The sequence below is a fragment of the Dasypus novemcinctus genome, chromosome 9, assembly GCF_030445035.2.
Source record: "Dasypus novemcinctus isolate mDasNov1 chromosome 9, mDasNov1.1.hap2, whole genome shotgun sequence".
Taxonomy (NCBI): Eukaryota; Metazoa; Chordata; class Mammalia; order Cingulata; family Dasypodidae; genus Dasypus; species Dasypus novemcinctus.
Window position 1 is genome coordinate 95146037 of NC_080681.1, and position 11697 is coordinate 95157733.

Consider the following 11697-nt stretch of genomic DNA (forward strand, 5'->3'; position numbering starts at 1 on the left):
CAATTCCAGCCATGAAATAGCTCGCTAGGCAGCTTGTGCCTCCAGTGGAGGATGGGTGGGTACTGCTCTCCATGGTATGATGAGCTCTATTCAAGAATCTTCTCTACAGATGGGCAGTCTCCTCATTCTTTCAAAGATGTTGCAGGATGCTCTTCTGGTGTCTGGAGCCCCCAAACGGATGCTGTAGATAGCTCTGGATGATTACTAACTGCCTTCTAGCATGAGTTGATTCTATTCTGCCACCATCTTGAAGGTTGTCTCAGGAACTTCTTTTCTTAACCTGCTTGTCTGTTAGCACACAGAGCCTAAAATAATCAGGTGTCAGCTGTAGCTTAAAGTTTAATGGGATTCTGGTTGACTCTACTTGTGAAAGCATACCCTCTGGGAACCAGGACCTCTAGAGCCACAGAGTCTTGAGTAGTGGAGATGGAGAGTAGGAGTGATGGTAAGCAGGGCCTCTCCAACTTTTGTTGCTTTGGCTCTTGGAGTCTCTGGGACATATCATTCTAAAATGGTCATTGATTTATGGTGTATACTGTGCGCATCCTCACAAGGCATCATTTCTAAGCTGGTGTCTCAGCTGCACCTTCAGAAAGAAAGTCTTTCCTTTTCTCTGTCAGACCTGGATGGTGTGGTATATGATAGAAGTGGTGGATCCCCTGTTTGTGTGCTGATTGCCACACTTATGCTGTAAAATGGGTCCCTTGGTTTGATGCGATGTTCTGCAGGATGCTCTGCCCTTTGAATCAAACACTTGTAAGCCCTTGGATAGTGGTGATGTCTGAAGTCATGTAAGCAGTAAAAGCAAACCTAGGATACTTGTCGATTCCTGTCCAGGTGACATGCTGCCCCCTCCTGGGGTAGAAAGGGGGTCTGTTGTCAGTGCCACCAAGTGGCTGGTTGATCTTGAAGTAGGGAGCCCATTGTTGGTCTCATTGGCTATTAGTTTGGACATTTGGTGATAGCTAGATTGGGTGAATGCAGCCCGTGTTGTTTGTATAATTTCTTGTACAGTCTTCATGGTTACTTTGTTCCTGCACCCTTTGGACCAGCCCTGGGATGGCCAGTGACATAGGCTGGCTGATGTTAGCTGAATCTGTCCCTTGTTGTTTAATGCTTCTTCTGTGGTGTGCATTAACACAAGATACAAAGATCTTCAAACTTTGTGAACATATCCATCCATCCACATGCCTCTTCCTGCCTAGTCTTTCTTTTTTCTCCCCCCTCCCCCACCCTGCTGTTTTTGCTGTCTATATTCATTTGCTATGTTCTGTGTCTATTCCTCTTTTTGTCTTCTCTTCTCATTTTCTCCTCTAGGATTCACCAGGATTTGATCTTGGGGACCTCCAGTGTGGAGAGAGGTTCCCTATCACTTGTTCCATCTCAGTTTCTGTTGCATCTTGCCTTGACTCTCCAATTCTTCTCTCTCTTTGTTGCATCTTCATCTTGTGTGGCTTGACGTGCAGGCACTGGCTCGCTGTGTGGGCATGCCTTTACCAGGAGGCCCTGGGAATTGAACCTGGGTCATCCCATGTGGTAGACAAAAGCCCCCACATCCGCTTTCCTCTGCCTAGTCTTTAGTCTGTTTCCTTTCAGGCTCTTGACATACTAGCCAAGCCATTTGTCACCGCCTTTGCATTTATAGATATTCTTGGGCAATTTCTCTTTCCACAAAGTGGAGAGCAGGTTTGTCACCTGATGTTCTCCCCTGTGGTAGGATTTCCCCTCACCACTGTCCATTAGGGCCTCCCTTGAGTGAGTAAGGCCTTAGGCAGCAGCAGTCCATTTCTTCCTCGTACCACATACTGAGCCAACCCTCAGTGAACCATGCTTGTCCTTCTTCCTCCTATGTCAGCTGGTCATAAGGGACGTCCAGCTGGGTGTAGCTTTGAACTGAGGGAGAGCTGCTGGCGCAACAATAGTTGGTGACATGAGGGGTCTGGCTACCTGCTGATGTAGCTTATTAAGTAAATGCAGTTACAAATTATGCCACAACATACATATGAATTTCATGTTGGAGGTGTATCTCCAGGGTAAATTCCTAGAAGTAGAATTAATGCATATATAAATAGATGCATATATAGTTTTGTTAGATAATGCCAAACTCCTCTCCACAGAGCTTGTACCGTTTTGCATTCCTACCAGTAATGTGTGGGAGCCTGTTTCCCTAACTTCACTAACAGATTATGTTGTTAAACTTTTGAATTTTTACCAATCTGAGAGGTGAAAAATGGAATCCCAAACTAGTTTTAATTTGCGTTTCTCTTATGAATGAAATAGAGTGTTTTTTAATACATTTAGCAATATTGTATATCACTTTAAGAGACTGTTGTATATCTTTGGCCCAGTTTTTTAAATTAGGTTTTTAAAATATAAATACAAATATACTTGAGAGAAGGAAACAGAGTAACAGGTATGTATGGCAGGGGAAGCATAAAGAGATTGAGAAGTGATGAGTTTTTTTGTTGTTGTTGTTTATTTTTTATTTTGTTTGGAAAGGTGAGAGTTTTGTTTATTTGTTATTAATTAGAATAACGAAAGTGCTCTAAGAATAATTAAAGTGATGATGCAGAAATAGGTCGTTACACTGAATACCATTGATTGTACACTTTGGATGGATTTATGCTTTATTATGTATCAATAAAATTGATTTGTTAAAAAAACTGGTTTTTAAATTTTTTCTGTAATTTTTTAAGGTATTAGGTATATATTAGTCTTTTTTTTTTTAAAGATTTATTTTTTATTTATTTCTCTCCCCTTCTCCGCCCTCCCCCCCCACTTGTCTGCTCCCTCTGTCCATTCACTGTGTGTTCTTCTGTGTCTACTTATATTCTTTTCAGCAGCACTAGGAATTTGTGTCTCTCTTTGTTGCATCATCTTGCTGCATCAGCTCTGTGTTTGCAGTGTCATTCCTGGGCAGGCTGCGTTTTTTTCACACTGGGTGGCTCCCCTTATGGGGCGAACTCCTTGTGCATGGGGCTCCCCTACGTCAGGGACATCCCTGTGTGACACTGGTACTCCTTGTGCAGATCAGCACTGCTCATGGGCCAGCTCATCACATGGGTCAGGAGGCCCTGGGTTTGAACTCTAGACCTTCCACGTGGTAGGCGGACGCTCTATCTATTGAGCCAGATCTGCTTCCCATATTAGTCTTATCTATGATATATTGCAAATGATTATTTCTTCCAATTTGTTGTTTTTCTTTTGACTTATGTTGGTTTTTGTCATGCAAACATTTTTTATATTTTTGTAGTTGAATGATTCTCTCCTTCTAATTGTTCTTGGATTTTGAGTCATAGTTAAGAAAGTCTTTCCTTATACCCAGATTATGGAAGAATCCAATGATGCTTTTTAGTATTTATAATTGTTTTCCCTTATATTTATTATTATTATTGATTTTTAAAATATTTATTTTTATTTATTTTTCTCCCCTTCCCACCAGTTGTCTGCTCTCTGTGTCCATTTGCTGTGTTCTTCTGAGACCCGTCTATCCTTATCAGCAGCACTGGGAATCTATGTTTCTTTTTGTTGCGTCATCTTTGTTTCAGCACTCCCTGTGTGCGGTGCCATTCTTGGGCGGGCTGCACTTTCTTTCGTGCTGGGCGGCTCTCCTTACGGGGCGCGCTCCTTGCACATGGGGTTCCCCTACACAGGGGACACCCCTGCGTGGCAGGGCACTCCTTGTGCCCATCAGCACTGCGCATGGGCTCGCTCCACATGGGTCTAGGAGGCCCGGGGTTTGAACTGCAGATCCCCCATGTGGTAGGCGGATGCACTATCCATTGGGCCAAGTCCGCTTCCCTGTTTTCCCTTATATTTAGATCTCTGATCCATTTGGAATTCATTCTTGCCGTGGGGTAAAATGTGACCCAACTTCATTTGTTTTCAAATGTTTATTCAGTTTTTCCAATATCATTTTGTAAAAAAGTCCCACCTTTACCCCAGTGATTTAATGTATCAGCCTTTATCAAATACTGAATTTCCATGTGCATTTGGGACTATTTCTGGACTTTCTGTTCTATTTCCTTGTCTATTCGTGCTATTTGCATGCCAGCACCATACTTAAACATTTACTTTAAATAAAGGTAATATGTACCTTTTCAGATTCCGAGAGCTGGGATATATTTTACTTCACCTTTTCCTTTCCCAACCCCAGAGAATTGCTGTTGCCTGTGCTCCCATGAAAAGGGCTTTGGCTTCAAGGGAAGCAGCTTCCACCGCATCATCCCCCAGTTCATGTGTCAGGGCGGTGATTTCACAAACCACAATGGCACCAGGGGCAAGTCCGTCTACAGGAAGAAGTTTGATGACGAAAACCTTATCCTCAAACACACAGGACCAGATGGGACCCAGTCGCTGTCTGATGATGGGTGGGGCTGGTCGGGGCTGGATGGCTGTGGAGAAGGGTGCCCTGGCAGGATATGGTCCTGGCTGTGGAGATCTGGCCACCTGAGGAGACACCGCTTGTGAACGTGTGAACCATGCGCAGCCTTGATGGCGCGGAGTAAGCTTTGGGCTTCTGGAGCTTTTTTATTTTATATTTTAATTTTTGGTTACTTTAAGTTCATATTTGTCATTTTTTACCAGGAAAGGAGAATTGAATCCTGGTTTTGCTACTACAGTGATATATTACTGTTTTTGCACCTTTTTATTTCAAACTTAGAGAAAATTTGCAAGAATAGAACAGCAGGGAACCTCCCATAAACCTTCTCTGTAAGCTTTTTTTTTCCCCCTAAATATTTTATTTTGAAATACTTTCAAACTTACAGGACAGTTAATAAAAATATTGCAAACCCCATACAGAGAACTCCAACATACCCTATTCCCCTACATACACAGATCCAACAATTTTAACATTTTGCTACATTTGCCTTTTCACTCTAGCTATCTATCCATCTGTCTATTTAGTAATCAGTACATTTCTGAACACTTGAATATAGGTTGTACACATCATCCTCCTTCTTAATACTTCCATGTACATTTCCTAAGAACGTATTCACTTAGGTATCTACCTTAAGTGCAAGTTACCAAATTCAAAGAAAAAATTTAACATTAGTATAAAGTTTGCCAGTGATAGTCCAATTTTTTCATGTCTCAATAATGTCCTTTTTTTCCAAAAAAAGATTTACTTTGTTTCTTCCCTCCCCCCTGTTGTTTTTGCGCTAGCTCTCTGCTCTCTCTCTGTCTGTTGTGTGTGCCTCGTCTTTTTAGGAGGCACCAGGAACTGAACATTGGACCTCCCATGTGGGAGGAACGTGCCCAATGGCTTGAGCCACCTCTGCTCCCTCTCCTTGTGTCTCTCAGTCCCTTGTTGTTATTCATCATTGCGTCATCTTGCTGCATCAGCTCACCTTGCCAGTCTGTCATGTCAGCCCATTGGGTCAGCTCACAATCTTGCTCGTCTTTTGTAGGAGGGTACCTGGGAACCAAACCCAGGACCTCCCATGTGGTAGGCTGGCACCCAACTGCTTGAGCCACATCCTCTTCCCTCAATAATGTCCTTTTGAGTCTTCTTTCCTCCCGTTAGGTCCCTTCCAGGATCATGTATTGCCTTTTTTTTTTTTCCTCTCCCCTTCCCCACCCCCAGTTGTCTGTTCTCTGTGTCTATTTGCTGCGTTTTCGTCTTTGTCCGCTTCTGTTGTCAGCAGCACAGGAATCTGTGTTTCTTTTTGTTGCGTCAGCTCTCCGTGTGTGTGGTGCCACTCCTGGGCGGGCTGACCTTTCTTTCGCTCTGGGCAGCTCTCCTTACGGGGCGCACTCCTTGCCCGTGGGGCTCCCCTATGCGGGGACACCCCTGCGTGGCACGGCACTCCTTGCGCACATCAGCACTGCCCGTGGGCCAGCTCCACATGGGTCAAGGAGGGGAGTTTGAACCGCGGCCCTCGCATGTGGTAAGCGGACACCCTAACCACTGGGTCAAGTCCGCTTCCCCATGTATTGCCTTAATTGTTGTCTCTTTAGTTCTCTTCTCTTCTTTCTCATGTGTACAACATAAACTTTCCTATCTTAGCCACTCCCAAGTATATTATTCAGTGGATTAACCACACTTACTATTTCCATGGTGTTTAAATTAACATCCTATATCTGTAATCCCATTTGCTTTGATATAATTTAATTTCAGTAGTATATACAAACTATATTCCTATACCCCTTAATCTCCCCACCTGTCATAATTTGAGATTATTTATGAATCCCAAAAAGAGAAAGATTATGTTTGTAAACTAACCTATTCTTCTGGTTGTGATACCCTTTGATTATATTAGATTCAGTTGAAAGGCCCTAGATTGGATTACCTATTAAGATTGCTTTGAGGAGGTGCACCCCTGCAAGATGGCGGTGACAGGAGCAGGCCGGTTAGGACAGGCTATGTCGGCCTTGCTACTGCAGAGTCCACACCTGTCGGGCTCTGTCTTAAGAAAGTTATTGATCATTATGAAACTCTTAGAAATGTGGAATCCCTTGACCAGACATCTGAAAATGTTGGAACTGGATTGGTGAGGGCTTTAGCTTGCGGTGATGTAGTGAAATTACAGGCTCAAGTGGATAAAAAAGGGAAGGTTGTGGATGCCAGGTTTAAAACATTTGGCTGTGGTTCTGTGATTGCCTACAGCTCATTAGCCACTGAATGAAAGGGAAAATGGTTGAGGAAGCCTTGACTATCAAAAACACAGATACTACCAAGGAACTCTGCCTTCCTCCTGTGAAACTGCACAGTTCCTTGCTGGCTAGAAATGCAGTCAAGGCTGTCCTGGCTGATTATGAACTGAAGCAAGTTCTGAAACTGGAACTCAAGAAAGGAGAGACAGAGAAGCAGTGAGCCCTTGGTGAAGCCTCCAGTAGGTCACATTGGCTGTTTCCCCACATGCTGTGTAGTTACCTTAGATGTCCAGAAGCCCCTCACACTACAATAAAAACAGCTGTGAGGAAGTGAATGTGGCTCAACCATGTGGACACCCACTTAATACATGGGCGGTCCCAGGTTTGGGTCCTGGTACCTCCTAAAGAAGACGAGCAGATGTCACCTCTCACCGCAACAGAGCTAGATGCCACTGCAACAGAGCTAGACTCTGTCCCCACTGCAACAAGCTGAGGCCACAAGCCAGCAGACGCTGGAGCCCACTGAGAGCAAATGTGGTTCAATCTTTTGGGCACTCGCCTCTCATGTAAGAGGTCCCAGGTTCAATTCCTGGTGCCTCCTAGAGAAGGCGAGCAAACAATGAGCAGACAGACAAGCGAATCATCTGGGGGAAGGGGAGGGTAAATAAAGGAAATTTTAAAAATAAAATTACTCACAGTATTTGCTGTTCACATTATGGCTCTAATTAGAAAGTGAAATACAGTTTAATTGTTTTGAATCTTGTTGTTTCTTTCCACCCATTTTTATTGCCTTAACTCATTTAATATATATTTTGAATTATGTGTATAGCCTCAAAACTGAAATCAATAATGAAGTCTCAATTGCTTGGTAGCTTTTAAAGTGCATAAATACCTAATTTTACTTAATCTGATTTGGGGAAGATTACCAGGATGCCTTGGTATGATTATTTGATAGAACCAATTATTGTATATAAAACAGATCTGCATATATATACTATAATGAATAAAAGAATGTAAGACAATGTTAAAAAAAAGATTTCTTTGAGGGCTTTCTTTGATTCAACCGCATTGGTAAGGCATGACTCTTGGTGGGCTGATGTAAACAGACACTCACCCAAGAAGACACAGGGGAAGGGAGCGAGCTTTGTCATTTTTGGTCCTGGGGTCCCTGGGGAGAGATGAGGCATTCACCTGATAGTTTTCAGCTGACCTTGGGAAGAGACCAGAACAACTGAAATTGATGTTGACCTGGAAAGAAGTCAACCCTATGCCATTTCTCAGGAAGTTCTGAGAAGTCCTATGCTAGCCTGCAGCTGAGAGAGAGGAGTCCCAGAGGGGGAAGGCTGAACCCCTCTCAGAGATCAGTTACCATTGTGCTTCAACACGTGGCAAATGACTTTGATGAGTTGGACTCTAAAGGACCTTGTAACTGTAAGTTTTTACCCCAAATAAATACCCATTATAAAATCCAACAGAGTCCTGGTACTTTGCATTGGCACCCCTTTGACAGACTGATATAACACCTTTATGTAGTTCTTATCACACGTTACATTTTTATATTTGTGAGTCCAAAATGACAGATTTCTTATTACAGTTATGCATTTGCTTTTTAGATCCTATAGGAAGTAAAAAGTGGCTTTACAAACCAAAAATATAGTAGTTCTAGCATTTATATTTACCCATGTTGTTATCCTTGCTGGAGATTTTTATTTCTTCATGGGGCTTTTTTTCTTTAAGGTTTTAAAATTTTTTATTTGCATATTTTTAAAAATATGCATTCCAATAATTGAAATCATTTGAACACACACAAAAAAATTGTATTCTGATTGAACTACATTTTACAGCCTGTAGGATACTTTGGACCAGCTTTTGCTTTTACTCTAGATTTCACTGTCATCCCACCTAGCTTCTTCCTTCACTAGCATGCAAGTTCTTTTCCTTCCCTGCCGGCCAAACAGGCAGATGGGAGAGGCAGACGCAACCTTCTTTTTCAGTAGTTCTCGATTCTTTGATGTGAAAAGGGGCAGCACAGTCATTTAAACTTGATCCAACCTCTTTGCATCTTACAAAGTTAACAGCTTGAAAGAATGTAAAATAAGAAGGCAATGCTTGTGGAATGTACAGTAGATATTGGTGGCATATGCCTCATCACAATTTGCCTGCTTCTTCTGTTCAATCGTTTCTTTGGAAGGCAGTGGATTTTTCTCTTTTATTTCTGTCTTCTTGCATTTGTCTTCTTTGGTTTCAGCTTAGCAAATTTCTCAATCTCGGCCATATCAGGTTTGTCAGATAGGGTTGCAGAGGAAACTGAGACTGAGCGAAGCATGTGAACAACAGAAGTCTGGTCTATGTGTGGCTGCTACCAATGTCTTCATGGGGCTTTGAGCTGTTGTCTGTTGTCCTTTCCATTCAGTCTGCAGAACGCTTCTTAGCATCTTTTGTAAGGCTGGTGATGAACTCCCTCAACTTTTGTTTATCTGGGAATGTCTTCACCTCTCCTTCATTTCTGAAAGACAATTTTGCTGGATATAGTATAGAATTCTTTGCAGTTTTTTTTTTGCTTTGAGCAATTTAAATACATCATCCCACTGCCTTCTTGCCTCTGGTTTTCGATCAGAAATTGACAATCCTTTTTGAGGCTTATATTGCTTCTCTCTTGCAGCTTTCAGAATTTTCTTTATCTGTGTCATTCAACAGTTTGACTATAACATGTACAGCATAGACCTATATGGGTTTATCCTGATTGACTTTTGTTGAGCATCTTGGATGTGTATGTTCATGTTGTAAGAAATGAAGAGGAGTTTAGTTTCCACATAAAGGAAGAAAATATTGATTAATGTAACCTGGCAGCCTACTGCTTCAGTCTCTCACTCCTGAGTTAAACAGCAACAAAGGAAACCAGCTTAAGCCAGTTCTATAGGCTGTAAAAAGGATGCCTAAGAAAGAGCTAAGTCAATACTAATTCAGCACTAAATTCCGTTCCTTATTTGGCAAAGGGGAGCAGGTAAAACCTAAATTGTTGGAATGTGATGGGGGAAGCGGTTAATCACAATCTTTTGCAGGGGGAAAGTTAGATCTTCTCGGATAGCCTGTAACTTCTGAAGTATCCAATCTATGGAGAAACAGAGGAAGGGCTTGCGTGCTAGGCTTAGGGGTATAAATTGTGTCATTTTTCTTTGTTCGGCATGCCAGCCACTGTTTTCTGGTTCTGCGCCCCTTGCAAGATTGAGAATAAATTCTTTTCCACAATCAGGTAAGCCTTATTTTCTTCCAAAAGAAAATTTCTTACTAACAATGTCTTTTGTTAAATTTGGAAAGTTTTCAGCCATTATTTATGTGACTATTCTTTCCACCCCTTTCTCTCTTTTTTCTCCTTCTGCTACTCCCATAATGCATGTATTGGTATGCTTGAAGGTGTCCCACAGGTTCCTCAGGTTTGGCTCACTTTTTTTTCATTCTTCTTTCTGCTCCTCAGACTGAGTGCTTTCAATTGTTTTATCTTCAAGTTAACAGTTTCTTTCTTTGGCCAACTCCAATCTCCTGTTGAACACCTCCAGGGAAATTGAATTTCTCTTACTATGGTCTTCGGCTCTGTTTACTTCCTTTTCAAAGTTTCCATCTATTGATACTCTCTTTGTGTTCATGTACCATTTTCCTGATCTTCTTTAGATCTTTGTTCATGTTTTCCTTGAACTCTTTGAGCATATTTAGGACTGTTTTTTAAATGTCTTTTGTCTGGTATTCCCAGGTCTAGGCTCCACATTGGTGGTTTCTCATTCTTGAATAATCTCCTTTGCCTGGGCCATCACTTTGTTTCTTTGTATGTTTTGTAATCTTCTCTTGAAACCTGAACATTTTGAAATTTTAATATGTTATCTCTGGAATTTAGGCAAAAAAAGAAAGAGAAGAAAATACCTTACCCAGTCTTTGCAGATTGATCTGTGTGAGTGCTCTCCTTCAGAGTTTAGTCATACAAGGAGTTTAGAGAATAGCTCAGACAGGAGCTTAGGGATGGCCACAGTCCTTTTCTGTGCACGCATCACATCTTGGACATGCACATGTGGTCCTGGTAAGTCTCCTGTTTACATGGATACGAATGTCCCCTTTGCTTTAGGAAATAGTTTCTTCATGGTCCAAGCACTACACTAAATATCCTACAGCCAGGAGTCCCTTGCCCCAGGAGCTGCTTCTGTGCTCCCCTAATGCCTTCTGTGGGCTGCCTTCTATATACAGGGCAAATTCTGGCACATGAGCCCTTCAGGCCACCTGTATTAGCCAAGGGGATGATGCTGCAAAATACCAGAAATCTGCTGGGCATTATAAAGGGTATTTATTTGGGGTAGGAGCTTACAGATTCCAGGCCATAAAGCATAAGTTATTTCTCTCACCAAAGTCTATTTGGAGCAAGATAGCTGCCAGCGTCTGCGAGGGTTCAGACTTTCTGGGTTCCTACGTTCCTGGGGCTTGCTTTTCTCTGGCTTCAAGCTTCCTTCATTCCTGGGGCTGGCTTCCTGGGGTTCCAGTTTAAGTCTTCAGCATCAAACTCCAGCATCAAAACTTCAACATTAAAAGCCCTCAACTCTGTTCTTCGCCATGCCTTTTATCTGTGAACCCCCACCAAGGGGCGGAGACTCAACACCCTAATGATGTGGCCCAATTAAAGCCCTAATCGTAACTCAATAATGCCCAGGTATAGATGAGATTACAAACATAATCCAGTATTTCTTTTGGGAATTAATTATATCAAACTGCTACACCACCTCTAGACATACATGCTCCTAGTATTTACATAAGAGTTATTCTGTTCCCTCTGAAATTGGGACCAGGGACCCTCACTGGAAGCACAGGTTAACTCTGCTGAGCTGGTGAGGGTGTGAGAGAGGGGCCAGGCAGGGCTGTGGTCCTGCTGCTTTTAAGTAGCCTTTTCTTGGTTTGGCACTTGCCCTGTTACTGCACTCCTTTAAACTTTTCTGGAGCTTTGAGGATGGTGTTTCTACTAGTTCTTGCTGGTAGAAACATCAAGCTTGTTCAAATCTTCTGTAGGGGATGGAGCCCTGAAGCATCTCACTTCTTCATCTTGTTTGGGCAGGGCCCCTTTAT

The 11697-nt window shown here is 42.4% G+C and overlaps 1 pseudogene; it reads left to right on the top strand.

Moving 5' to 3' along the window:
• Window positions 1–6209: 6209 nt before the first annotated feature.
• LOC139439689 (iron-sulfur cluster assembly enzyme ISCU pseudogene) lies at window positions 6210–6947 on the top strand (annotated as a pseudogene).
• Window positions 6948–11697: the final 4750 nt, after the last annotated feature.